The following is a 27635-nucleotide window of genomic DNA, read 5'->3' on the forward strand; positions in this document are numbered from 1 at the left end:
CCCTTGCCTTTTCTTGTTATTATCTTGAAGGCTTTGATCAGACCACCCTTTGACCCTTTAAATTCTTGAGAAAACAGGCCTAATTTGTATAATTGCTCATCATAACCTAACCCTGAAGTGCAGGTATCATTCTTGGAAACCCATGCTGTACTCCCTCCAAGACAAATGCGTCCTTCCTAAGGTGTGGTGCCCAGATCTGTTATCAGATACAAGACAAAGTCACACAGGGAGGAAGCAGGAGAATCAGGCAGTACTTAGGAAGCTAACAGCTCCAACCAGCCACCCTTCTGTGAAATATACAGGCAAAGCTGACGAGAAAATTGAAAAGCAGGACTTCAAGAGCGGAACCTCAGATTACTCCCAATGTGATGTCCTAGTCAGTATACGAACAGGAGGATAGATTGGTTAAATATGTGGCAGGACAACTGGTGTAGGAGGCAGGGCATCAGGTTTGAGAAACTGGGGCCAGTTCTGGGGCAGGTGGGATCTATATAAGCCAGAAGGGTTACACTTTAATGAGACTGGGACCAAGATCGTTGTAGGGAGAATTCCTAGAGCTGGGAGTAAACTAGTTGTCAGGGAGTTGGAAAACTGAGTGGTAACCCGAATTGGAAGGAAGGAGTTGGCAACAGGAAACCAAAAAGGTGCTAGGTACAATAGGAACCAGGAGAACTAAAGCCAAGCAACAAATGTTGCTTCAAAAGTGGAACTGTGTCAGCTGAATGAACACAGCAATAGCAAGGTACATGATTTACAGCCAAAAATAGATATACATGGGTATGATCTAACTCCAAGAACAGAAACATGGCTGCATGATGACCAGAACTGCGTACCGAATATTCAAGATACTTGATGCTTGGGAAAAACAGATAAGCAGTAAAAGGACAAACAGTTGTGCTGATAATGAGGGACGACATCAGTACATGAGTAAGGGCGGATCTTGGATCTGAAGGACAATGCGTGGAATCAGTTTGTGTGGAACAAATAAACAGCAAGGGGGCAGCAGACATCGGTTGGATGTAAATACAGGCCACCAAAACACTAATAGCAATGTGAGGTGTGATTTTAATCAGGAGACGAGGGAAATGTTCTGCATGAGTGACAACAAACTGCATTTTGACTGGGTAAACCCAATGAGCATTAAAGGGGTGAATGGCCACAACACGATAGGATATTACATTACGTTGAAAGTGAGGTCATTCAATCTGAAGCAAGGAAGTTCAATTTAAATAAGGGAAGTTATGATGGCACAAATTGGCGAAAGTGGATTGAGAATTACTTCAATAGCCATGACTGTACACATGCAACAGGTAGTCTTTAAAGAACCATTACATGATTTACAATAACTATACGTTCCTTAAAAAAGGTCAGTCAATTCTGTCTGACAAGGGATTGTATAAGAATAAAAGAAAGGTTTGCCAGAAACATTGACAAAATCTGAAGCCAGGGAGCATTGTAGAGAACAGCAAGAGGTCCAAAAGGAGAATAGAACATGAATGTGATCTAGCAAAGAGAAAAGAAAAATGGATTCTAAAAGCGGCAATTGATAATCAAAACAGGGAAGCTTGACTGAAGTGAATGTGGGTCTGTTGAGGACATAGTCAGCAGAGTTTATAATGGGGAATAGAGAAATGGTAGAGAAGCTAAATGATTCCTCAGACGACAAGTCCATTCTGGGCCTCCTGCAGTGCCACAAATGATGCCACCCAAAGGTTGCAGGGACAGCAACTCATATTCCGCTTGGGAAACCTGCAGCCCAATGGTATCATTGTGGATTTCACAAGCTTCAAAATCTCCCCTCGCCCCAGCGCATCCCAAAACCAGCCCAGCTCATCCCTGCCTCCCTAACCTGTTCTTCCTCTCACCTAACCCCTCCTCCCACCTCAAGTCGCACCTCCATTTCCTACCTACTAACCTCATCCCGCCCCCTTGACCTGTCCGTCCTCCCCGGACTGACCTATTCCCTCCCTACTTCCCCACCTACACTCACCTTTACTGGCTCCATCCCCGCCCCTTTAACTTGTCTGTCTCCTCTCCACCTATCTTCTCCTCTATCCATCTTCGATCCGCCTCCCCCTCTCTCCCTATTTATTTCAGAACCGTCTTCCCCTCCCCCTTTCCTGGTGAAGGGTCTAGGCGCGTAACATCAGCTTCTGCTCCTAAGATGCTGCTTGGCCTGCTGTGTTCATCCAGCTCCACACTTTGTTATCTTGGATTCTCCAGCATCTGCAGTTCCTATTATCTCTGATTACTGTGTGTCTGCTTTCACGGAGAAATATACAAGAAATCTCCAAGAACTCAAGGCTGAAGTGGCCAAGGATAATGAGGAGTTGAAGGGAATTAGTATCAGCAAGAAGACAGTACTGGAGAAATTAATAAGGCTGAAAATAAAATGATAAATCCACAGGAGCTGTTTTTCAAATCCTGGAGTATTGAATGAGGTGACAATTGAGCTAGTTGATACGTTGGTGATTATCTTCACAAATTCTAAGGGTTCTGGAATGAATCCTACAGGTTGGAAAGCAGGAAGTGTCACCCGACTATATCAGAGGGGAGTGAGATTGAGAGGTCAGCGACCCACAGACCTGTCAGCCCTACATCAGTAATTAGGAAAATGTTAGAATCCATTAGAAAGGACATGAAAAGTAGACAACTGGTTGATAATGATCTGACTGGGCATAGTTAATATGGATTTTTGGATGGAAAATCATGTTTGATGAACCCGTTGGAGGTTTTTGAAGGGACACTGGTAACCTTGGTTAGGCCACAGCTGGAGTACTGTGTGCAGTCCTGGTTACTATAGCATGTGATAGCACTGGAGGAGATTCACCAGGATGTTGCCTGAGATGGAGTATTTCACAGAGTCATGGATGTCTACAGCATGGAAACAGGCCCAACCTGCCCATGCTGACCCAGTTTTCACAATTTAAACCAGTCAAATTTCCCTTGTGTTTGGTCCATATCCCTCCATACCTATCTCTTTGATGTGCCTGACTAAATGTTTCTAAAATGATAAAATTGTATTCGCTTCTACCACTACCTCTGGCAGCCTGTTCCAGATATTCATTGCCCTCTGAGTGAAAAAAATTGCTTCTCTGGACCTTTTTGTTTTTCTCCCCTCTCACCTTAAACCTATGCCCACTAGCTTTAGATTCCCCTACCTAATCAATATAAGCCTCTTGTGACTATATAGACCCATACGGTCACCCATCAGTCTCCTATGCTCCCAGGGAAAAAAGTCCCAGTCTATCCAACCTCTCCATATAAGTTAAACCTTACAGTCCCGGTGGCACCTTTTCTGCACACTTTCTAGCTGATAAGATCCTTTCTGTAGTAGGGCAACCAAGACTGCAAACTGTACTCCAAATGTGACCTAAACAACGTCTTGTACAGCTGCAACAAGACATCCCAACTCCTATACTCTATGCTCTGACCAACGAAAGCAAGTATGCTGAAAGCTTTCTTCACTACCCTGCCTTCCTGTGACTCCGTTTTCAATGAGTTATGAATCTGTACCCCGAGATGTCTTTGTTCTATAGCTCTTCCCAGGGCCCTACCATTGACTGTGTAAGTCCTGCTGTAGTTTGCCTTCCCAAAGTGCAACACCTTGCATTTACTTAAATTAAACTCCATCTGCTATGCCTCAGCCCAGTGGTTCAGGTGATCAAGATCTCACTTCATTCTCAGGTAACCTTCTTGACTGTCCAATCTTGGTGTCATCTGCAAACTTACTAACCACACCTCCAAAATTCTCATCCAAATGACAAATAACAGCGGATCCAGCACCGATCCCTGCGGCATGCCAGTGGGCTCAGGCCTCCAGTCTGAAAACTACCACCCTCTGATAATTTCAGCTAGATAAAGAAGCCAGATAAGCACAAGTTGATTTCTTTAGAGGCTGAGGGGGTATCTGATTGAAATGTATAAGATCATGAGACACAGAGACAGGGTGGATAGAAAACAACTGTTCCCCTTAGTTGAAGGGTCAATAACAAGGGGACATATATTCAGGTGAAATTAGAGTAGTTTTGTCAGTGTGGGCAATACAGCCAATCTAAACAGATTCTAGTCAATAGTAGCCCCCATGATGAAAACAGGGAATTCAGCAATGGTAATGCCATTGAAAGGTGATAGCTAGATTCTAGTGTGTTGGTGATGCTCAATGTTTGAAACTTGTGTAGTGTGAATGTTACTTTATACCTTCTCTGCCCAAACTTGCATTTTGTCTAGGATAACAAAGTGTGAAGCTCGATGAACATAGCAGGCCAAGCAGCATCTCAGGAGCACAAAAGCTGATGTTTCGGGCCTAGACCCTTCATCAGAGAGGGGGATGGGGAGAGGGTTCTGGAATAAATAGGGAGAGAGCAGGAGATGGACCGAAGATGGAGAGAAAAGAAGATAGGTGGAGAGGAGAGTATAGGTGTGGAGGTAGGGAGGGGATAGGTCAGTCCAGAGAAGACGGACAGGTCAAGGAGGCGGGATGAGGTAGTAGGTAGGAAATGGAGGTGCGTCTTGAGGTGAGAGGAAGGGATGGGTGAGAGGAAGAACAGGTCAGCTTTTGTGGTCCTGAGATGCTGCTTGGCCTGCTGTGTCCATCCAGCTTCACACTTTTTTATCTTGGATTCTCCAGCATCTGCAGTTCCCATTATTACTTGCATTTTGTCTATCTTGCTGCATTTGGACGTGAAATGCTTCAGTATCTGAGGAGTTGCAAATGGTGCTGAATATTGTGCATTCATGTGTGAACATCCCCCCTTCTGACCTGATGATGGAAGGACAACTACTAAGAAAGTAGCTGAAGATATTTTAGCCAAGGACATTATCTGAGGAACTCCTGGAACATGGTTTATGCGTATAATGTAATGCTCGTTGCTCATTTTCAACGTAGGGTCATGAATTTTACCATTATTTTCCTTGACATTACTTCCTAATTATCTGTGCTTCAGCTTTAAAATATCCTGTCAACTAAATACAAATGTACAATCAAGGACCAAGAGTAGGCCATTCAGCCCTTCAAGCCTGTTTGGCCATTCAAGAAGATCATGTTGATATGGCTTTCGTCTCAACTTTACAATGCTGCACATCCCCAATAATTTTTCGTCCCCTTGATGATTAAGAATCTATCTGGGATGTAGATTATCAGGTCTTGGGGATTTATCTGCCTTCAATCCCCTCAATTTCCCCACCATCAGTTCCCTACTAATACTGATTTCCTACAGTTCCTCCCTCACACTAAAGCCAGTGTTGATCAACATTTCTGGTATGTTATCTGTGTCCTCCTTTGTGAACACAGAACCAAAGTATGTATTTAGTTAGTCATAATTTCTTTGATCCCACTATAAATTCCCCCATGTCTAGCGATAAGAGACTCACAATTGTCTTCACCAAAGAAGTGATAATATGAAAATGTCCACAAGTTGTGAACCTAGTTCATACTTCTTTAAGATTTCTTAGCAAGGGAAAGATTTGAAGGAAAGTGCGGTATTAAGTTTGATGCAGGGATAAGTTTCCAAGCTGAGAAGAAATTGCTTATAAACAACAGCCAGCAAGAAGTCTTTTTTGTCCAGCTTGCACCATGTCCTTTGTCATGAAATTTAGATAAATAAGCCATTATTTGTTGTAACAGTGCCAATCTAATGTCTGGTGTTTTATGAGACCTGCCCTGGCAACCTTACAGTTGAAAACATTTTTGCACCTTAAACTTCTGAGAGCTGATAATATTGCAGAATGAGTGTCTGAGACATCAGCAAACAGAACAAATAATTGTGCATCTCCTTAACCCATTAAACTGTCCAAATAGACAAGATAAAGACTGTGAAGGAGATGCAAATTTGAGTTTGCGAATAATGCGTCAAAAAAGTACAGAGGAGAAAACAAAAAATGGTTTGAAATAAACAAAAAAATGCAAATGTTAGGTTCAATTTTAAAAGAAATCTCCCAAAACTAAGACATGAAGGAAAAATAATCCCCTAGTTTTCAAAGTTCGAGATGTTCACTAATAGTTGCGGCATCATTACAAGAGTATTGGAATGGACAAGATTTAACTTTCTGTGCAGTTTTGGTTTCTACAGCAATTTCTTACCATTCAGTTATTTCAATGGTGACTCAGACAGCGATCTGTTCTTTTTGTCAAGCTTAATGACTGACTGTGCAACTTCAACATCAACTTTTGTGTATTTTAATGTAACTTCACAACTGCCCTATGCCTGAATTTGCTGCACCATTTCCATATAAATAATGGAAGCACCATGAATATCACCATTAATTTGTCAGGAATACCTGGACCATTATTACTCCTTTATGTTACTTTGGCTAATTTTAGTAGGCCACAATACATGAGCTGTGGAATGCAAGACAAATCCGTAAAAGCTATGTACCAATCAGGAGAATTGTTGTGAAATCAAATGAAAAAACGCTTTCTGTTAATCCTGATTGTTCACATGTTTAAATATTCTGAAACAGTTACAATTTAATTTGTTTCTACCACATAAAGCCCATATCACAAGTGAGAGTTTGATAGGCATGCCATTTTGCATTGGCTAATGAACTATTAGCTTTACACTGCTACAACCCTCCCCACGAATTGACTTGTTATACAGCACTGCAATGAGGCGCATCATTAAACAGCATCAAAATAAAACTATAAGTTTGAATAAGTAATGGCAAGCTTTACTCAGCAGCATACAGTCTCTGTCCTTCTATGGGACTGAAGGTTGCTGGTGCATGAGAAACTACTCTAGCCTATGTCACCTTCAGGAAAGGACACAGGACAAGTTGAGAACTTTGAACAGGATGACCTAAAGCAAGCAAACATTGCAGCATCAATTAGCTTACCACCATATTCCCTTCAGCAGCACATTAACACTCAATTACCTTTCAACCCTTCGGCAATTAGTAAAGAATGAAGTTGAAGGATGGGAGAGGTGGGGGTCCAATGGTGGACAAAAATCTAAAACAGCATACAGCCTGTACAGTCTAATTATCAAAAGGGCAACGCCAACAACAATTCACCAACTCTGTTCATAAAGATGGCATGGTCAAAATACAGAGAACTCCTGAGACTTTTTCCCATAGCAACAATCATCAGTAATATATATCGGTTCTGAAAGGGTGATTGGATGATCATCAAGTCTTGAAGGGCACTTCTGCTTGTGGCTTTACTTATTACATCATTGCCAGTCCATTGAATAGTAAGCACTGCTGTACTTCCTGGATTGGTTATGACAGGTTATTCACATCAGGCAGGTGAATCAACAAGCTCACTGTTTTCATTCTAAACCAACAACTATACACATGCTGTTTCTTGATGGGATCATTGACAGCAATCCTAAGTGAAAAACTGGTTTTACTTTTTCCCCTCCTTGATCTAAAGTGCAAGAGCAATGAGAACAACTGTAGCTACCCAACAACAGCCTTTAAAATGATGCACCACTTTTAACATAGTGAAAAGTTCACCAAGCACACCACAGGCATGATTATCAAATGAAATTGGACACTGTATGGACATATGCAGAATGATGATTACAAACTGGGTCAAAAAAAATGCATCTGAAAGGAAGAGTGACAGGGAGAGATATTTCAGCAGGGAATTGTAGCAGTTAGAGTCTAGGCAACTGAAGACACCGCCATCAATGGTGGATTCAAACTAGGGATATTCAAGTGGCCTCTTCCTTGAAAGTGGAGTCACAGGTAGACAGTGGGGTGAAGAAGGTATCTGGCACGCTCGTCTTCAGTGGTCAGTGCAATGAATATAGGAGTTGGGACTTCACGTTGAGGCTGTACTGAACATTGGTGAGGCTACTTTTGGAATACTGTGTTCAATTCTTGCCTCCCTACTGTAGGAAGGATGTTGTTAAACTTGAAAGGATTCAGAAAAGGTTTACAAGGCTGTCGCCGGGATTGGAGGGTTTGAGCTATAAGGAGAGGCCAAATAGGCTGGGGAGCTTCGGAGGCTAAGTGCCAACCTTATAGAGGTTTACAAAACCATAAGGGGCACGGATACAGTGAAGAGCAAAGACCTTTGTCCCAGAATAGGTGAGTCCAAAGCAAGAGGACACAGGTTCAAGGTGAGAGGGGAAAGATTTAAAAGGGACCCAGGTGACAACTCTTTCGCACAGTGGGAGGTGCGTGTATGCAATGAGCCACCAGAGGAAATGGTGGAGGTGGGTACAATTACAACATGTAAAAGGCATTGGAATGGGTACATGAATAGGAAAGGTTTGGAGAGATATAAGCCAAATGCTTGCAAATGGGACTGGATCAGTTTTGGATATCTGTTCAGCATGGACGAGTTGGGCTGAAAAGTCAGTTTCCATTCTCTTTGGTTAGGATCAACTAATAGAGCGAGACTGAACACTGAGCCTCAGCTTTGCTGGTTTATCTATTTCAATTCAGTACTAGGCACACAGCTTTTTTTTTAATTTAAAAACAGCTATTATGATTGAGTTGGCATGTTGTATTTCTTCTCAATTCATTTTCTATTCTTGGTCATAAAACAATTTAAAAAGCACACTCATTATTACAATCTGAACAGTGTGAGGAAAAACAATTTATATGTCATAATCCTTTTTTCCTGAATTTTCAGTGCAGGAAAACAATAAAGCAATGACTTCTTGCTTTGATGCAATAAATCTTCAATAAAAAAAAAATTCCTACATATGCAAAAGCTTCCTTGTTTTAGGTTTAGAACTACTGCAAAAGGAAATGGGAGAAGAGGATGGTTGAAGATATAGAAGTTAATGCTCATATTCCACAGACTAGCAAACAACATAGCTGATGGTAATTCTGATTTTTAATTTTTATATATTTTTTCACAAGTACACCATTTATTTTAAGCACAGTTTGGAGGGAGAGTGAGACATGTGCAAACCTTTCAGTTGTTATTACACAATATTCAATTCAATAGCATCTCAATTTCAAATACTGGTGTTAACGTTAGGCTCTAGGTTTCATTCCCTTGACGTACAGCACAAAAGAACGTGCATTCAGAAAGTTAAAAATAATACCTAGGATTTGATTCTATCTTCTGTACCATGGCCAGTCTGCCTGTATTAGTGGTCCAAATAACATGAGATCTAAAGGCATGAGTCAAAGCACGGGAGTTCTACCAATGTGCAGGCTAAAATTCAACCATACCCAAAAAAGAAACAACTAAACTGGCCATTCATCATTGTTGTTTATGGGGTTTGCTGATGAAGAATTGAAGCTGCATTTTGCCTGGACAACATCACACATTGTGCTTCAAAAGTATTTGCTAATTCTCCTGGAAGTCCCATATAAACTGCACTGCTAAAACCATTTGTCTAACACCCAGCAGTAACTGAGCCACTGTTCTATCAAACTAAACATCAAGGTGACCAAAGCCATCATCAACAATCTCTTCTGCAAATTCCATATCCTGTCACTTATTCTACCCACCTACCTGTTCACAATTTCCAGATTGGTTACAATTTCAACATCTTACCTGAAGTCTATAAGTAACATATGTCTTCAATTAAAAAGAAAGTGTGAGATTCATAAACTCCAAGATTTTGGTTAAAGGGTCAGCAGATTAGTTGAACAAATGAAGAAGAATAATATGTCAAAAATTCCAAGGAGGCAATAATCATCAGAGCACCACTCCCTCCTACATCGTTAAACAACAGGAGAGCTCTGGAAATTATGAGCTTTCAAAGTCACCTTTTCTAGAAATGCAGAACATTTTTCTTTCTGAGTCATTTTTTCTAAGCACAGGGTTGTCAGAGGGAAGACAAGCCACATCCTGTGTTGTGGTTGGCAAGTTTTCATTCACTAAGACTAGTTAAATAGCTTCTCAGTTTGTCAGCGTATGAATGTGAGTGAGGTAAGCAGTCACAGTGGCACAGTGAGATGGTTGACAAGCTGGAGAAGCTGGTAAAGGTGGGTCAGGAGGAGCTTGGGGGTGGGGAGAATGGGAGAGACAGAGAGACAAGGAGAAGTTGGAGGATCAGGGAGCAGATTAAGAGAGTGGGGGCTGGGGAAAAGGTCAGTACGTCAGGACAACATTGAATGGTCTGTCGGGTCTGAGAATCTAGAAACAAAATTTGGAAGATTAGAGGGGGTACATGTTTGAAGGAGTGTTCAGTGAGGTCAATAGATGGAGTTAGGGGAGTAGGAGGATCAGGTGGGAGGTAGTTAGAGGGCCAAGAGGAAAGCCAGAAACTGCAGGTTCTGGCCTGATACCTGATGGTTAAAGGATCTAGGATAAGGGGGTCTATTCTACAAGTCAGAGTCAGAGCATTGAGGATATGCAAAGGAAGCTTGGAATTTACCTCTGCATACACCATCTGATGATAAATCCATTGCTCAAATTTGATCATGTTTTAAAGACAACAGCTAAAGATACAAAAAGATACAAGGCTAAGGGCAGTATATGGAGTAATGGCACAGATGAGCCATAAGGGCAGAACAAGTCTGACCAACAAATGGCCTTTCTTTGTATCCACATTCCTGCAGTCTACAATGATAGCAATCTATTGACTTTTCAAGGTAAATAATATTTTCATTAGCAAACCATGTTTTGCTTTCTCTTTTGTCGGAATTTAAGCACTGGCACCATGCTGGACAGTATGGGGACAGTACCTGAGCTGCCAACATTGCACTACAATATAATAGTGACAAACACTGCACTGCCAAAGGCACTCAGCACTCAAATTTTACGGGATTAAGGCGAAGTAGATTTTTATCATTCACTGACTAATAGCCCAAAATCCAGGCTGTCGGACATAAGGTGCTAAGTCAGTGGTTGCTTTCTCCTCCTGATGTAAACATGTATTTTATCACAATCTCATGTCATATAGTCAACCCAATGTATAAAATAACCCCATTACTGGTTTCCAAAAATCAAGCTCATACATATATTTGACCTAAGTTGAGCCCCTTCCCACCACAGCATGCTTTATTCATATTGATCACCCCACAAATGGATCATGATGGTGATAGCTGGACACAGCAACATCCTTGAACAGCTCTCATGCACTGCTTGCGCTGGATATTGCATGCCCCCACCTGACGTGTTTTGCGAAAGGAGGGCTATGTAATAGAGGGAGGGTGCTCCAGCCCTGAGTCCACCTGTAATGTGGAAGGTGGGTGGAGGGTTGTTGTAGGCAGACCATTTTTATTAATACCTGTTTAAAATGGTCAGAAAGAAGGCAGACTGCTGCTACTTCTGGCATCTCCAGACAGGTTAGCAATCCCCTTCCTTTCTATCCACTTGCAGCATTGACCCGAGCTCCTTAAACATACCCACAACAGTACCCCCACTCGCCCAAGGCTTCTATATGCATCTTCCTCTGTCATCCCCGTGCCCTTCTTCCTGGGCCTGGCCCCTGTCCCAGATCTACTGGAGCTGCTGGACAATCAGCATCTCCAGACAATGAGACATCCTCCAGTGAGGGGCTGAAGTCTCATTCGGAGTTCAGTTGGCCTCCCAATGTAATTTATAGCTTGTGCGGGAAGCTTCTATTCAGTGATACAGCTGGCTGCAAGCTCTTCTAACAGAGTTGGGTTGGGGTTGGAGGTGGGGGGTGGTTGGAAATAATCTAACTTCCAGCCCTTTTGCATTGGTGTACTAAAGAGTTCCTGCGTTTGTAGTAGCCAGAATCAAAGGGGAAGGTTATTATGGAAATCGAATTGCTTCAGCTTAATGAAAGCTTACAGAAGTTCACAAATCTCCACTGTGTTGTGATACATATCACTGTAAAAGTACACTTGCAAAAATGAACTGCGAAAACATTTCCTCAGTATCATTAAAGCTACATTATATGTTTCAGCCTGCCTACCTTCCAATGGACAGGTTATTAAATTCTTCAAAAAATAAAGCAGCATGTGCCACTGAAAGATGATACATTTGTACAGGGTGCAATTTTAAAATCCTACTCAAGTACTGCTAATAATATCATCAGTCCAAAATAGTGGGGGTCATTCACTAGACTGAAGACAAATAAGAGTTCGATTATCAAGATGCTGCAATAGGTCCTTTCCTAGAAATAGTGCCGATCCTTTATTGCTATGTAATGTGGCTAGTCAGTCAAATTCTGATGAGTAACTGCAGTAAGGACAGGAAAACCATGCAGCTAATGAGCAAAAAAAACTGGGATAGATAATCTGTTGAATAATTTAAACAGTTCCAACTGAGGAAAAAAATGTTTTAATAACAAGCTGTAGGTCTGCTCATCAACTGATAAGGGTTTGATACAGAACAACAAATATTACCTATTTATGCATAAGCTTTGGCAATCTCATTAGGGAAATCTTGGCATTCACAGCCAGAATCCCTGCCGCCAGGAACAAAATTTTGGAAAATTAGTCCTTGAGCATCAGCTTATTTTCCCTTCTCAGGAAACCATTAATTTCTTCCCAAATGACCACCTAAAGGGTTATCTCCATATATTTGTTAGAACAATGAGTGTTGGCAGGTTATTCATTAAGAAGAACAGCAAAGTTGCATGCAATGCTCCTCTCATCCAACACAAATAAACCTTCAAGAGTCTTTAAATAGCGAAGAGGACCAAGACTCTGGTCGACTTCGCTTCCTAATTAGCGCGTCCAAATCAGTCCGATGATGCAAACAACTCAGCAGAGACTAGAATTCAAACTTGGCCTTCCTGGAGAGCAGAACACTGAATGATTGTTTAGCCACTTCAGGAACAACCTCCTGCACTAACAAAGCAGAACCCCAGTCCTACATACAAAATGTACCATTCCAACACTCAAACTCATGCAGTGAAGTCCCACTCTGATGATAGCTCTCTCTGATGAAGGGTCTAGGCTCGAAATGTCAGCTTTTATGCTCCTAAGATGCTGCTTGGCCTGTTGTGTTCATCCAACTTCACACTTTGTTATCAGTGAAGTCCCACTGACTGAGGGGTTCATTGAGTGAATGGGCCTCTCGTCTCAAAAGAAAGAAGCCCACCCCTTCAGGAAAAAAGAACTCAATCAAATAAGATGAGCAAAGGAATTCATTAGCATATTTTTGGGACAGCTTCTGAGAACAATAGCAGGCTAAACTAGGCCTCGGATTGTGTAATGTGATAGGATTAAATAATGCACTGTGTTTTTAATGCACAATGCATGATTTAAATTCACACTTGCACACTTAGAAGAGAGGGGAGACTGAAGGAGGGAGTTAGAAAGCAAGAAACTACAAGCCAAAACAGCTTAACATCCAGCATATGAAAATGTTAGAAGCTATTTTTATTAAAACGAAGTTTCTAGCAGGGCACTTGGCAGGTTCAAGGTAATCAGGTATTATCAACATGGTTTTGCAAAAGAGCACTTATGTTTGACCATATTATTACAGTTCAATAAGGAGATAAAACATGCTTTGGATAAAGGAAACCAGTGGATATGTTTTTCCTTAGATTTGCAATCACCGGGACAGGGTGGTTAAGAGCATTTAACACACTTACCTTCATTGCTCAGACCACTGAGTATAGGAGCTGGGCCGTTGTGCTGAGGTTGTACTGTTGGTGAGGCCACTTTTGGAGTACTGCTGCAGGGAGGATATTATTACATTTGAGGTGGGTTCAGAAAAGATTTACCAGGATGTTGCCAAACTGGAGGGTTTGAGTTATAAGGAAAGGCTGGATAGGCCAAGACTTTTTTTCAGTGGAGTGTAGGGGATTGTGGGGTGGCCTTATAGAGGTTTATAAAATCATGAGCCGCACAGATAAGGTGAATAGCCAAGATGTTTACCGCACAGTGGGTGAGTTCAAAACTATGGAGCATATTTTTAAGGCAACAAGAGAAAGATTTAAAGGTGGCAGGGGGCAACTTTTTCACACAAAGGATGGTTTGTATGTAGAATCGAGTGCCAGAGGAATAGATAAATGCAGGTACAGCTACAACATTTAAAAGACATTTGGACAGGTGCATGAATAGGAAAGGTTCAGAGGGATGTGGGTCAAAGACAGGCAAGTAGGACGAGTTTAGTTTGGGAAAGTTGGTCAGCATGGATGAATTGGACTAAAAGGTCTGTTTACATTCTGTATGGCTCTGTAACTATATCACCCACACTAAGACTGAGGGCAGCCATTTTTCAAGCCCACTACACGTGCAGATGGGAAGCAACACCAGGCAGGTACTGCACTGAGTGAGAGGCAGGTTCATCTGCTCGGTCTGTGTGCAACATTCTCCACCCCTCCAAAGAACTTCCATGTATCCTTCTGCCTTAGAATCCCTGTCAAATCCTTGATCTTCTCCATGTTCCCACCCAACCTCTCTTACAAAACAGAAAGTGAGTGGAGAAACTCAGCAGGTCTTGCAGCATCTGTGGAAAGAGCAACAGGATCAATGTTTCGAGTTCAGTTTGACTCTTCCATTCTGAATAAGTTCTATCAGACCCAAAACCTTCTGGTTTTGTATTGAATTTCCAGCATGTGCAGTATTTTGCTTTTATTTGATTGATTATTTAACTGTTAATTTCCCCACTTCAGCCCCTGACCCCTGGGCATATAACTTAGTTTTGTCAAACATTGTGATATACTGTCACCCCATGAAAGGCCGGATGGTGGTGGCCCTTCCCTCTCTCAGGATCTGTTTTAACCCCTTGTTCTATTGTCTCCCACCCTCATGTGTTGAGTTGCCTCTGCTCTACAATTATTTTCCCCTCCTCATCCAAGCATGTTACCTCCAATCAGCACAAGTGACTTCCCCGACTTAGCCACAACATGCTGTAGCCTGCCATAACCCACCAGATCCCTGACTGATTGAATGCTAATCCTCAAACAGATTGAACTGGACCTGCAGGACAGGCCATAGCACAATCCTCTCCACTGCAGTGATAACAGTACCTGACCCGGGGAGCTCCAAGTGACATTCCTGCTCCTGGACTGAAATAAAGCGATGCCTATGGCTAGCTGGCCGGTCCCCCCTGACTGCACACATGCATAAACTTAACTAAGAATTACTCCCCTTAAACATTAAGACACAGCTTCTTCGTTGCAGCATGTTCAGTATGTTTGCTACATAGCTGCTAGCTACATGCTGTGATTGTGATACTGATGTAGCCATACAACTCCTTTCAGTGAGCATTGCTGATAAGTTGTGTGTCTGTGTGTCCGAAAGGTGAGGGAGCCTGTACTGAGAGCTCGTCTGACCTGAATGAGGTGGCAAGGCAAGGTGTGGCAGAATTCCGTGGGCATTCATATGGGCACGGAGTGGGTGAACGCCAAGAGAACAAGCTAACAGCCCCAAGATGAACCCTGCTCCATTCCAGAAATTGGGTGCTTGCTCCTAAATGAGACTTAGCCTGGCATCATTACACACAAGGTGCCAATGTACTCCAAGTGTTCTACGCGAGATGTGCCATGATGATGCAGTGAGGCTGATACTTGTCTGATGCCAACTTCCATGGTCGACGGCTGCAAGTAGTTGCTGCCCATGACGCATGCCCCAAGATGTGGGGGAGCGCTGGTCAAGATGGAGGTCCAGAGGAGCTAGCAGCAAGCTGGAGATGCCTGGTACCCACTCTATCTTCAACACCACAGTGCGATGCCAACAAGTTTCTCACCACCGCATCATAGAATGGCAAATTGTGATAAATGTGGCAACAGTTGGTAATAATAGGATGCAAATGCACCCAAACAGGCATCTCACCACTCTCAAACAGAATTGTCATCTTAGTGTTCAAACTTTGGGTGGAAATCAGATTTTTTTGTTTATCTTGCCGTTGAGAAGAATCACATTTCTCAGATCTTGCTGTATCTTTCCAACTGACCCAGCATTGCCCACACGGTTCAGGAGCTGGATAAGTAGAGACCCTTGTTTCAAAATTTAACAGAGTTTAAATCACAATCTGTCAATTTTCTTCTGAAAGGAGCATCTTGGCATTGAGTCTTGCTACGCAATGGTTTCAAATTTAATCAGCATTGAGAAGACAAGGGAACCAAAATCACAAGATGAGAAAAAAGAATCAGAAATCCAGTCCCTACAAACCAAGACAGAAGCTAGCACAATGAGGAGCCAAGATACTGCACACACTCATCATCAGTTAATGTGACTAACTAGAGGAATAACATAGTAGATTTGTGGCAACACACAAATGTAAGTGGGTCACGGGCACAATAAAGATGATTAATATGTGTCAGAAAGGAGAAAGATAGACAGTTGAATTAGGAGCTGTGCAAATGTATACATATTCTGCATTACGGCCTTTTATTTTACATTTTTGCACAAGACTTCTCTCTAGAACAGCAAGCCTGAATAGTTTCAATCTGGGTATTGACTTTAAACTAAAAGCAAATCTCAAAGTATTTCACAATTGAAATGGACAGTGAGACACGAGGACAGAGGTGATGGGCTTAAAGAGTTGGTGCAGGATCAGAAAGGCATACAAATGCATGACTCTGATTTATATGTGCCACTAAATGCATACTCCTGACATTGACCAGTCCATGCAGCTAGAAAATCCAGTGACTGATCAGCTTTGAAAATAGACTTGTCAGGATGTCTTCCCTAAAACAGTCAGGAATATCACCTTGGTACTTTATGTGGCCCTGTCTGTAGGGGTCTACAATGTCCTCTGGCAACAGTGTTTGGTATTGGGGTAACAGTCCAACAGCATGTGAGAACTCAGTGGAGAGATGGGGTTGGGCATTACAAGACACATGGAAACTAATTCCATACCTGTGGATGATCTCACAAAGAAACAGAGGCAGTCACTGTAGAGGACAGCGAGGAAAACCCATGATATAGTACAGACGGGTAGTACAGGAGGGAGGTGGTGGGTGAAAGTAAGCAGAAAACATTGCTAAAGATGTAAACATGATCAAGTGAGTCTACATCTTAAAGATAGCTCCAGAAAGGCCAAAGTGGATAAGGCACCACTATTCATTGTGAAGGGGAGCAACAATCACATAATCATGGAATCCCTACACTGTGGAGGCAGGCCATTCAGCCCATCCAGTCCATACCAACCCTCTGAACAGCATCCCACACAGACCCACCCTGCATTTCCCATGGCTCACCGACCTAGCCTGCAAACCCCTGGATGCAATGGACAATTTAGCACGGTCAATCCACTTAACCTGCACATTTTTGGACTGTGGGAGAAAACTGAAGCACCCAGATGAAACCCACGCAGACACGGGGAGAACGTGCAAACTCCACACAGACAGTCACCTGAGGCTGGAATCCAACCCGAGTCCCTGGTGCTGTGAGGCAACAGTGGTATCTATTAAAGGCCTGTTTGTCAAAAATATTCCAGTCAGTGATTTTTAAACAAATGAACTAACCTTTCTGACAAGCAAAACAAATACTATTCTACACCCAAAAATAATGAATTCAAAATCAAGATGAAAAACATCAGTGATATGGTTTTTCAGTTCTGGGATAGTGCACATGAAAAAATGCCAAGGTCACAATTTATGTATAACAATTAGTTTTAAAATTTGGGAAAAAATATTGATTGCATATGATACATTTTCTTCCCAGATCAGCTTTCTGATTAGCAATAAAATCATCCTTTAAGGAACATCTATAAGATAGCAAAATATCCCGAGGCAGCTTACACGAGGTTTATCAGACAAAATTCAACGCCCATGTCCAAAGCTTTCTGATCATTAGTGCTCTGCCATAGTTCTGACCCAAGAAAACATATACACCAAAACTTCAAATTTCATTTGATTTTTTGATCTCAATTCAAGGAAAATTTAAACACACAATTGAGGTTCGGCATTTAAATATGAAGGATGATTCACAGTCATGCACTGCAAATGATAAGATAGACACATACATAATTCTGAAATACTTCAGTAAATCTTTAGAGAAAGCTCATTAACATATGAATAATATGGGGAGGGGAATAAAGGTGATACTAGGGTCCTGCTTTTGCATCACTGTTGTGAGTTTTGATTACATTTTCGAACCTTTCAATCATCTGTTTCAGAGTAGTACATGCACTGGACTGGGCATTGAGACCTGGTTTCAATAACACAGGAGGCTTTAAAAGATTCTGGGTGCAGTAAAAAGATAACAAAAACTTTGTTTTAGGAAAACACATGATATTATAAGACAGATGACACAATGTACACTTGATAGTTTTTGGGCCACTGTTTTCTTGTCCACTTTCTCTAAATCCGACCATTATACATGAGCCTAAATAAGTGGTACAGTCGATTCATTTAGGACACTCTCCAGCAAGGACCGGACTGCAGCCAGGAGTTGAAGCTCTGGCTAAACTTTTATTCTGTCAGCCAGTTTGGGATGTTAAGGCCAGCTCCTGTTTATGTAACATCAGCTTCTTCACCTATACTTTCTTGCAAAAGTCATCATGTTTTCTAATATAACACACAGTGTGCAGCTGGACAAACACAGCAGGCCAAGCAGCATCAGAGGAGCAGGAAAGTTGATGTTTCAGGTCGGGACCCTTCTTCCCATTTTCTGAAGAAGGTTTCCGACCCAAAACATCAGCTTTCCTGCTCCTCTGATGCTGCCTGACCTACTGTGTTCCTCCAGCTCCACTCTGTGTTATCTCTGACTCCAGCATCTGAAGTTCTTGCTGCCTCATCATGTTTTCTAACCTTCGATTCACGGTTTTTGAACAAAATCATCACAATTAAGACGGTAGCAAAAGAGTTGGCAAAGAGTTAAAATTGCAATTCGTGTAACAAAGGGATAACATTTGCTGCTGCATTATCACCATCCAGAGCCAATGGAATGATTTACTGCATCTATTAATGTTATGTATGAAGAGAAAGGTCATTATTCATACATGGGTAATTAAGTCAAATTATAGATTTACAAAAAGTAGTACCAAAGTGGGTGCTATGATATTTCACTCTCCATTAAATAGATATCGGAAATTGTGGCTTTGTCCTTTATGGTATTTTGATCACCCTTCTAAGCGTTTTTAATAGATTTTAGGAAAACAAACAAACAAAAAAGATTTGTTAAAGTACCAGAAACACAGAAAAAAATTACAATCGCCTTAAATAAGCCTTTAATTTCTCTTCAGACTGCTCTTTCAGGAGTATCAAAGTACTTTAAGCTCTTGTGGTGAGGAATAAAATAGATATGTGTAGTGATTCATATTTTCCTCAGCTGCACAATAAACTTAATTTGAAGCTGTAATATTATATTTGGAAGATAGCAGGGGAAACAGAATTAAAATCAATTTTGATGTAAACTGATATGATGTTTAAGCAGGCTTGTAGACAATCATTACTGAGTACTTACTTACAGATGGCAGTGTCAAATAACAGGATAAATTATTTCCATTTCAAAGGTATGAACATAAGCATAATCTAATTTTTAAATGAGGCATGGGAGTGAAAATATCATCTCAGTAAGCATAATTTTATAAATCTCACAAATTTAAGATGTAAAACAATTTTCTACTTTGATTTTGTGAACAAGATAGCATGATCAATGCTGCGATTTAGTTGCAAAACTGGAATCAGACTATCAGACAGAATTTCAAACTTGTAGTCATAGACTACATCAGAGGACATTAAAACGGATAAACTAGGTGCACTCCTGATGGCTCACTGAGTATATTGACTGCTCATATGATATTGTGTCATTAAAGACAAACCATTTTCTGGTGTATGCATCAGGGTGACGTGTTTACTTGCAAATTTCTCCTTGTCTTTTCCCTAATAGTGTTTCTTTTTTCACTCTGGTTATTGATTTGATTTCGATTTTATTGTCATGTGTACTGAAATGCAGCAAAAAGCTTTGTTTGCGAGCGGTTCAGGCAGATCGTAGCAAGCAAAGGATGTACAGATGAAAAAGACTTGGAAGCATACAGGTTACATTACTTGTGGCCAGAGTCCATTCATCAGTCTGATGGCTGGAAAGAAGTTGTTCCTGAACCTGCTTGTATGTGTTCGGGCTTCTGGAAGCAGTAATAGATCTTGTCCAGCCAGTAAGTTCTTCACATGCGAACATAAAGGCCTCGATGTTCATTCCAGGCCTGGAAGCACAGAGAAGCCAGTTCTGCAAACCTGGCCTTTAATCTGGCTGCCCACATACACAGTCATACAGCACAGACACAGGTCCTTCGGTCCAACCAGTCCGTGCCAATTATAATTCCAAACTAAACTGGTCCCACCTGCCTGCTCCTGGCCCGTATCCCTCCAAATCTTTCCTATTCATGTTATTATCCAACTGTCTCCTAAACTTTGTAACTGTGCCTACATCCACCAATTCCTCAGAAAGTTCATTCCACACGTGAACCACCCGGCCAAGTAAAAAATTTGCCCCTCGTTTTCTTTTTAAAACCCTCTCCTCTCATCTTATAAATGTGTCCCCTAATCTTGAAATTCCCCATCCCAGGGATAGGACACCTGTCATTAACCCTTTCTATACCCCCCGTCAGGAGTGCTTTTAGTTTATCTGTTTTAATGTCCTCTGATGTAATCTGTGAATTCAAGTGGGACTGGAGAGTTTGAGAGTTATAGGGAGAGACTGGTTATGCTGAGACGTTTTTCCTGGAGCAGAGGACGTTGAGGGGTTACCTGATACAACTTTATAAAATCACAAAGAGCATTTTTTTTTTCTTTATTCATTCACAGGATGAAGGCATTGCTGGCAAGGCAGCATTTATTGCCGGCGGGTCTGGAGTCACATGTAGGCCAAACCAGGTAAGAATGGCAGATTTCCTTCCATTAACCAGATGTGTTTTTTCCCCAACAATCGGCAATGGATTCATAGTCATCATTAGATTCTTGATTCCAGATATTTATTGAATTCAAATTCCACCATCTGCCCTGGTGGGATTTGAACCCAAGTCCGCAGAACGTGATGTGGTTCTCTGGATTAACAATCCAGCGATGATACCACTACGCCATCAGCTCCCCCTAGAGAAGGTGCATACCCAAGGCTTTTCCCTAGGGTAGGGGAATTCAAAACTTGAGGGCATAGGTTTAAGGTGAAAGGGGCAAGATTTAAGAGAGACTAGGTGCAACACTTTTCACTCAGCGGGTACTGCGTGTGTGGAATGAATTCCCAGAGGAAGTGGTGGATGCAGGTACAGTTTCAACATTTAACAGAAATTTGGACAGGTGCATGAATAGGAAAGTTTCAGAGGGATATGGGCCAAATGCAAGCAAATGGGGCTAGTTTAGTAGGGGAAACCAGGTCAGCATGGATGAGTTGGGCCAAAGGGTCCGTTTCCATGCTGTATGACTCCATGGCTCTAAGTATGAAACTCTGTCTGAAAATCTGATTCGATTTTGCAACTAAATGTTTTATAAGCCTCTGTCAGGTCACCTCCCAACCTTGTATGCTCCAGTGAAAAAGGCTTCAACCTATCCAGTCTTTCTTTATGACTGAAACCTTCCCAGCTTCAATCTGAGGAGGGTAGGCAGGATTGGGAGTTGGGCCAGGTGACCAGGGAAAAGTTGGTGGGGGGAGGCTCTCGAGGCCAGCTGGGCAGAAAGCCTATCTGGGTACTCCAGCCCTGTTTTCTGGGTTTCAAAACAGAGATTAAATGAAAAACATCCCTCCTATTCTCATCCCTTTACTCCCCATTCCACTTCCATGCTCATCTTGCCAACCATTGCTCCTGCATTCAGTCCTATAGTCCTTTATAAACCTATACCACTTGGCACCTCATGCCCCTGTGCCAACCTATGCCCTTCTGTAAATAAACAAAGACCAATTTAGGCCATTCTGCCCGTAGTACCTGCTCTGCTATTTTTAAATCATGACCACAAATCCACATTTCCACCCATCCAGTAACCTTTCACACCCTTGCTTACCAAGAATGTATCCACCTCTGTCTTAAAATTATTCAAAGATAATCTTCCACATCCTTTCTGGAAGAGTGTTCTAAAGCCTCACAACCTTCTGTGAGAAAGAAATCCCATCTTCGTTTTAAACTGGCAACACCAAATCCTTAAACAATGTCTCACAGCTCTCATTAAAGGAAACACCTTCACCACATCGAGCCCATCAACACCCCTCTGGACATTAACCATATTAATCAAATCACCTCATACTCTTCTAAACTCCAGCAGACAGAAACCAAGCCTACCCAACCTTACCTCATAAAACAAACGGCCCATTCCAGGTATCAGTGTATAGTAAGCCTCTTTGCAACTGCTTGCCATGCATTTATATTTGTTTTTTACTATAAGGAGACCAATATTTGTACACATTGCCCCATATGTGGTCTCACCAGTGCCCCACATAACTAAAGCATGGCCTCCTTACTTTTGTATTAAATTCCCATGTGCAGTAATTGGATTGTAAGATGTAGGAGCAGAAACAGGCCATTCAGCCCATTTAGTCCACCTTCAGAGATACAATTCGTCCTTGTCTCTGTTTTTAATGGATAGCTCCATATTCTGGGATTATGAGTGGATCCTAGACTCTTCCACAAGGTCAGCCAGGTGGACCTCATAGAATATGAGTTCCCTGACTGGGGCTGTTAATCTGGTTGACATATATCAACAGGAATGCCAGAAGTTCTGTTCACTCTGATCGCTGGCTCTGAGGAAGTTGAATCAGTGTCAAAGACTTTCCATGTATAAACAAAGGATTACCTGGTGACAGGATACTGAGCTCTGTGAAGTCATTTCAGAAACAACCTTTCTGCATCTACCCTGTCTAGTCTCCTAAGAATCTTGTATATATCAATAAGTCTGTCCCTCATTTTCCTATATTCGAACACGGAGAGATCGAATCTACTCAACCTGTTGTCATAAGAAGTCCCTCTATACCATTCTAGTGCATCTTGTCTGGGCTGGCTCCAGTGCCAGTATATCCTTCCTCAGATAGAGGGCCCAAAGTCATTCACAGCATGCAACATGTGGTCTAACCAGTGCATTGTGTAGTTTTTAAAAAACATCCTTACTTTTATACTCTATTCCCTTCAAAGTAAAGCCAACCTTCCATTTGCCTTCCTACTACCCATTGAAACTGGATGCCAGGTCATGGATATTTTTCCACATTATATTCTATCTGTCAACTTTTTGTCCACTCACATAACCTTTCTTAACCTAGAGGGGGAGGTGATGGCCTAGTGGTATTATCACCGACCCAGATAACATTCTGAGTAACCGGGGTGAAATCCCACCACGGCATATCGTGGAATTTGAATTCAATAAATATCTGGAATTAAGAATCTAATGATGACCATGAATCCAATGTTGATTGTTGGGAAACCCATCTGGTTCACTAATATCCTTTAGGGAAAGAAACTGCAATCCTTACCTGGTCTGGGCTACATGTGACTCCAGACCCACTGCAATGTGGTTGACTCCTAACTGCCCTCTGGTCGATTAGGGATGGGCAATAAATGCAGGCCTAGTCACTGATGCCCTCATCCCATGAATGAATAAAGACAAAAAAAAAGACTCTTGTGCTATCCTCATTTCCTAATTACTTGCTGTAGTGGCATAGAAACCCTTTGTGATTCATGCACTAGGATGCTGAGATCCTTCTGCATCTTAGAGCTCTGCAATCTCTCTCACTGTTAGAACACTGACCATAGAATCGTATGGCATAGGAACAGGCCCTTCAGCCCACAATGCCTGTGCTGACTATGATGCCATTCTAAACTAATCCTATTTGCCTGCACATGGTTCATATCCATCTATTCCCTGCTTGTTTCATGTGTCTGTCTAAATGCCTCTTAAATTAATTGCCATTGTAACTGCTGCTATCATCTCCCCTGGCAACATGTTCCAGGCACCTACCATCTTCTATGTAAAATAACTTGCCTTACACATTTTTTTTGGTTCAGCCTGCCAAGTAGACAATTTTATGTCTTGCACATGATACTCATTTCCAAGATCCTTGTCCACTCACTTAACTTAGCTATATCCTTTTTGTAGCCACTCATATCTCTATGTTACCCTATGCTCATCTTTCTAACCACAGGGCCAATCTGCCTATCTCACAAAGACCCTCATCCTCCGCATACCCAATAGCTCTTATTAGCTCCTTTTCCAACGCAGTCCCAAAGCACTGCTACCAACTAACACCTTTTACCCTTCCATTTCAATGAGTCCATTAGCCAGCATGGGCAGAATTCAGGAAACATGCTCACAAAAAATATAGCTATCTGCCTCTCGGTGATGTCACTGTTGTAACAAAACAAGGCTCTCATTCACGCAAAACCGTTCAATACATTACTTCAACTAATCCCTTATGAAAACAAAAATTTCACTTAGGGGCTTAATCCTTTATGCCAATAATCATTCCCATTCAATAAAAAGTTGGAGTCGCCCGCAAAACAGCATCTTAAAGCATCCACTCTGAAACATATAGAACATAGAACAGTACAGCACAGAACAGGCCCTTCAGCCCACAATGTTGTGCCGACCTTGGCACAGTATTTCTTTTTAAAAATGCATACATTTTTGGATAGTTCCTTGATAACGGTGACAGTCCCAATGAGTTTAAACACTTCTTATGCAGAAGTATAACTTTTCACACAAGAGGTAACTTATCTTCCCCAAACTTGTTCCAGGATCAGATCTATAGAGATATGTTGCAATTCCAGAAGAGGAGAAATAGAAAGCATTTCCCCAGTTCTCACTCCTCACACTTCCAACGCTCCACCTCACCCCTCACACTGCCCAAGCTGCATCCATGCTATCTAATGCCATCTACACATTTCCATAGCCCCTCATATCCCCTATTCTACACTATGCCGTGCTACCTATTGCCATGACCTCTTACATACTTACGCTAACTTAGTGCCTACTTTCACTCACCATACTTTCCCCCTTCAGCTACCATACAATCTCATTTAAGTGTCTACAAGTAACCATACACACAGGAAAAAATAAATTTAGTTTCATTTCTTGATGTTCTTTATCACAGACTACACTTCACTGAAAAATAAACATTCTCATTCAGGAGAAAACACATTTTGGCTTTTGCTGACACTTCTCAACAGACTGTTTCTCAGTGACACTTCCTGACATGTCAATGCTTGCCGACAGGTCTTGACACATCTTCACAAATTGGACAGTTCCATTTGGTTTATGCACTTTTTACACAACCTTCTCTACCGTTAACTCCTAAAGCACACCTAATCACCAGAACACACGCCCTCCCTCACAAGGGTCCATGATGCCCACCACCACAGGATAAGTGACGGCCCTGCCAACACCCACATTTCCCAACAATAAACCCTGATCCCCATGCCCAAGGTTTCCTTGGATTATGTCTACAGGGATACACTGTCTATCTAAAATAAGTGCACAAAGAACAGGCCTCGTTTTACTTGGTCTAATCTCTACGTTGTAGAATCCCAGACACCAGCAACTCTAAACTCAGCCTTTACTGAAGGCAGATGGCTATTTCATTTGACAGCTGCCCGCAGAAAATGTGTGAACTATGGACTGCCCCCATGAGAAGAAGAGATGGGAAGGACTTGGGATTATTTCCTTCTTATGGCATTTTCACCACACCAGAGAGGTGGTGTTGCTGGCCAAGTAGGTTGTCTGACAGGTCCAATGGATGGGAGTTTCTCCCACCAAGAGATGAACTTCCCACTCTGCATCAATCTAACTACACATGGTGTATTATGGCATTGGGGCAGGTTTCGTCTGAGTCTGTCACTGGCCACTATTATTCCTCCTGGGCATTGAGCTGGATGTTATCCTATTAAATTCTGCCCAATTAAAAAAAAAGCTAAAGTGGAGCTCGCGTTTAAAAAAACTGAGTACATATACACAGACACATACACAGAAAAAATGAGTTGCTATCCATTCTTTTATTCTGGCAAAGAACATCACCTTCTCAGGAATTCAGTACCACAGCAACAGTCTAACATCAAAACATTATGTGTTTTCGAGGAGGAGGCAGGTACCGTGCTTGTGGTTAAAGGAGTCAAGGGATATGGTTGAGGAGGGAGCGGATGTTGGGGTTGATTTGGGTATTGAGCTTGATCATTTTGAATAGTGGAGCATTCAAAGAATTTTCCTTTCTCTCAGGTCTTTCATTTTTCCATTTACCTTGTGTATTCTGGTAACTGACCTTTCCTAGCAATAGAAACAGTTACTACCTTTATACTCAACATCTAATCTCTGCACATAATTGAAATCCCTCATCTCCAGTATTATAACAGCAGAACTCCTCCATACCTTCACCAATGCCTTGACATCTTTCAAAAAGAGAGTGATTGGCACGATTTCTCTTTACAGGCTAAGCTGGAGAACTGGAATAGAAACAAAGGTCCTACAAACAACAAGGAATTCATGACTAGATAATCTATTTCTTTATATGATGTCAGTTGATTGATAAGTATTGATCAGGACAGCAGGTCTTCAGAAGGAAGATGAAAAAGAAAATTGCACAATACTACAGGAGTGTGTGGAGAAACTTCCAATTGATAGGAAGAGGAAATCGTACAAGGGTACGTATTGGTGCTGATGCCATCTCCAGATGTTGATCTGTGACAGCAAAAGGATTTACCATGAAGTATCAAAATTATTTGAAAGACTGTGGTTGTGTGAAAGGACTAGTGGATGACATGTATCACAGGCACATTCAGGAAAGGAGTAGGTCAGGTAATTACAGATCAAGGAACTCACATCATGGCAGGGAAATTGCTGTAGATAATAATGAGGGATAATACTAGCAAACAATTTGGGCTAATAATTGTCAATTCACATTTGTAAAGAGTAGGTCATGGTCAACTAATTTGATCAAACTCTTATAGGACATTGTACCATGTACAGGCAAAGAGAATCCAGTGATTTGAACCATTTAAATATTTTAGAAAAAAGCTCTTGGAGCAGTGCTAATTGATAGATTAAAGGATACATGAAATACATGGGGATGGATGTCTGCAAAGGGAGAACAGGAGTAAATGAAAGTTTCTTAGAGTGGCAATGTATACCTTGTTCGAAGCTCAGGTGATCTGAGTGACAAAGATTTAAGGATGGATATGAAAATTTGCTGATGGCACTAAATCAGGAGCATGGTAAAACTGACAGGAAGAATGCAGGGTGCTGGATGAGAGTATTGACAGAGAGGGTTTACAGGAGCAGACAGTTTGTGCAAATTCAGGGGAACCAAGCTAATAAGTCAAGTAGAACAGTTTCTGAAAAAGAACAGCAAATTTAAGTGATACCAAAAATAAACTTCTCAAAGCTGTGAAAGGGTACAGAGATTTAAGGGTACAGATACTTAAACGCAGTTATGCAGTTACAAAAACCAACAGAACTACAAATGTTGTAAATCAGAAAGAAAAACAGAAATTGCTGGAAAAGTTCAGCAGGTCTGGCAGCATCAGCAAAGGGAAATCAGAGTTAATGTCAGGTGGTCAGTTCTTCAAGAAGGGTCACTGGACCTGAAATGTTAACTCCAATATCACTTCACAGATGCTGCCAGACCTGCTGAGCAATAAAGAGAGTAATTGGATTGGCACAAGAAGGTGATGGGGTCTGTACAAAATACTGGCTTGACCACAATGGAGGGTACTGTGCCCAATTTTAGAAACCTTGCTACAATGTGCATAAAGCATACAAAGTAAAGGTTATGGAAAAAGCATAAAAGAAATGTAATGAAAAGAGAGGACTTGGGTACAATAAATAAATTGGACTATGTTCACTGCATGAGGGAAGCTAATGAGAGGTATGGAATGGTCTGAACGCTCAAATACAGTCCCTACCCATTTAAAACAAGGGTCAGTGCAAATTTCCTGTCCACCA

At 41.7% G+C, this 27635-nt stretch overlaps 1 protein-coding gene across 2 annotated transcripts in view; it reads right to left on the reverse strand.

Annotated features, from left to right (window-relative positions):
* Positions 1-27635, reverse strand: part of ube3d (ubiquitin protein ligase E3D) — a 179176-nt gene that overhangs the window by 40446 nt on the left and 111095 nt on the right. The gene's annotated exons all lie outside the window — the stretch shown is intronic.

This window comes from Stegostoma tigrinum, chromosome 4 (assembly GCF_030684315.1).
Source record: "Stegostoma tigrinum isolate sSteTig4 chromosome 4, sSteTig4.hap1, whole genome shotgun sequence".
Taxonomy (NCBI): domain Eukaryota; kingdom Metazoa; phylum Chordata; class Chondrichthyes; order Orectolobiformes; family Stegostomatidae; genus Stegostoma; species Stegostoma tigrinum.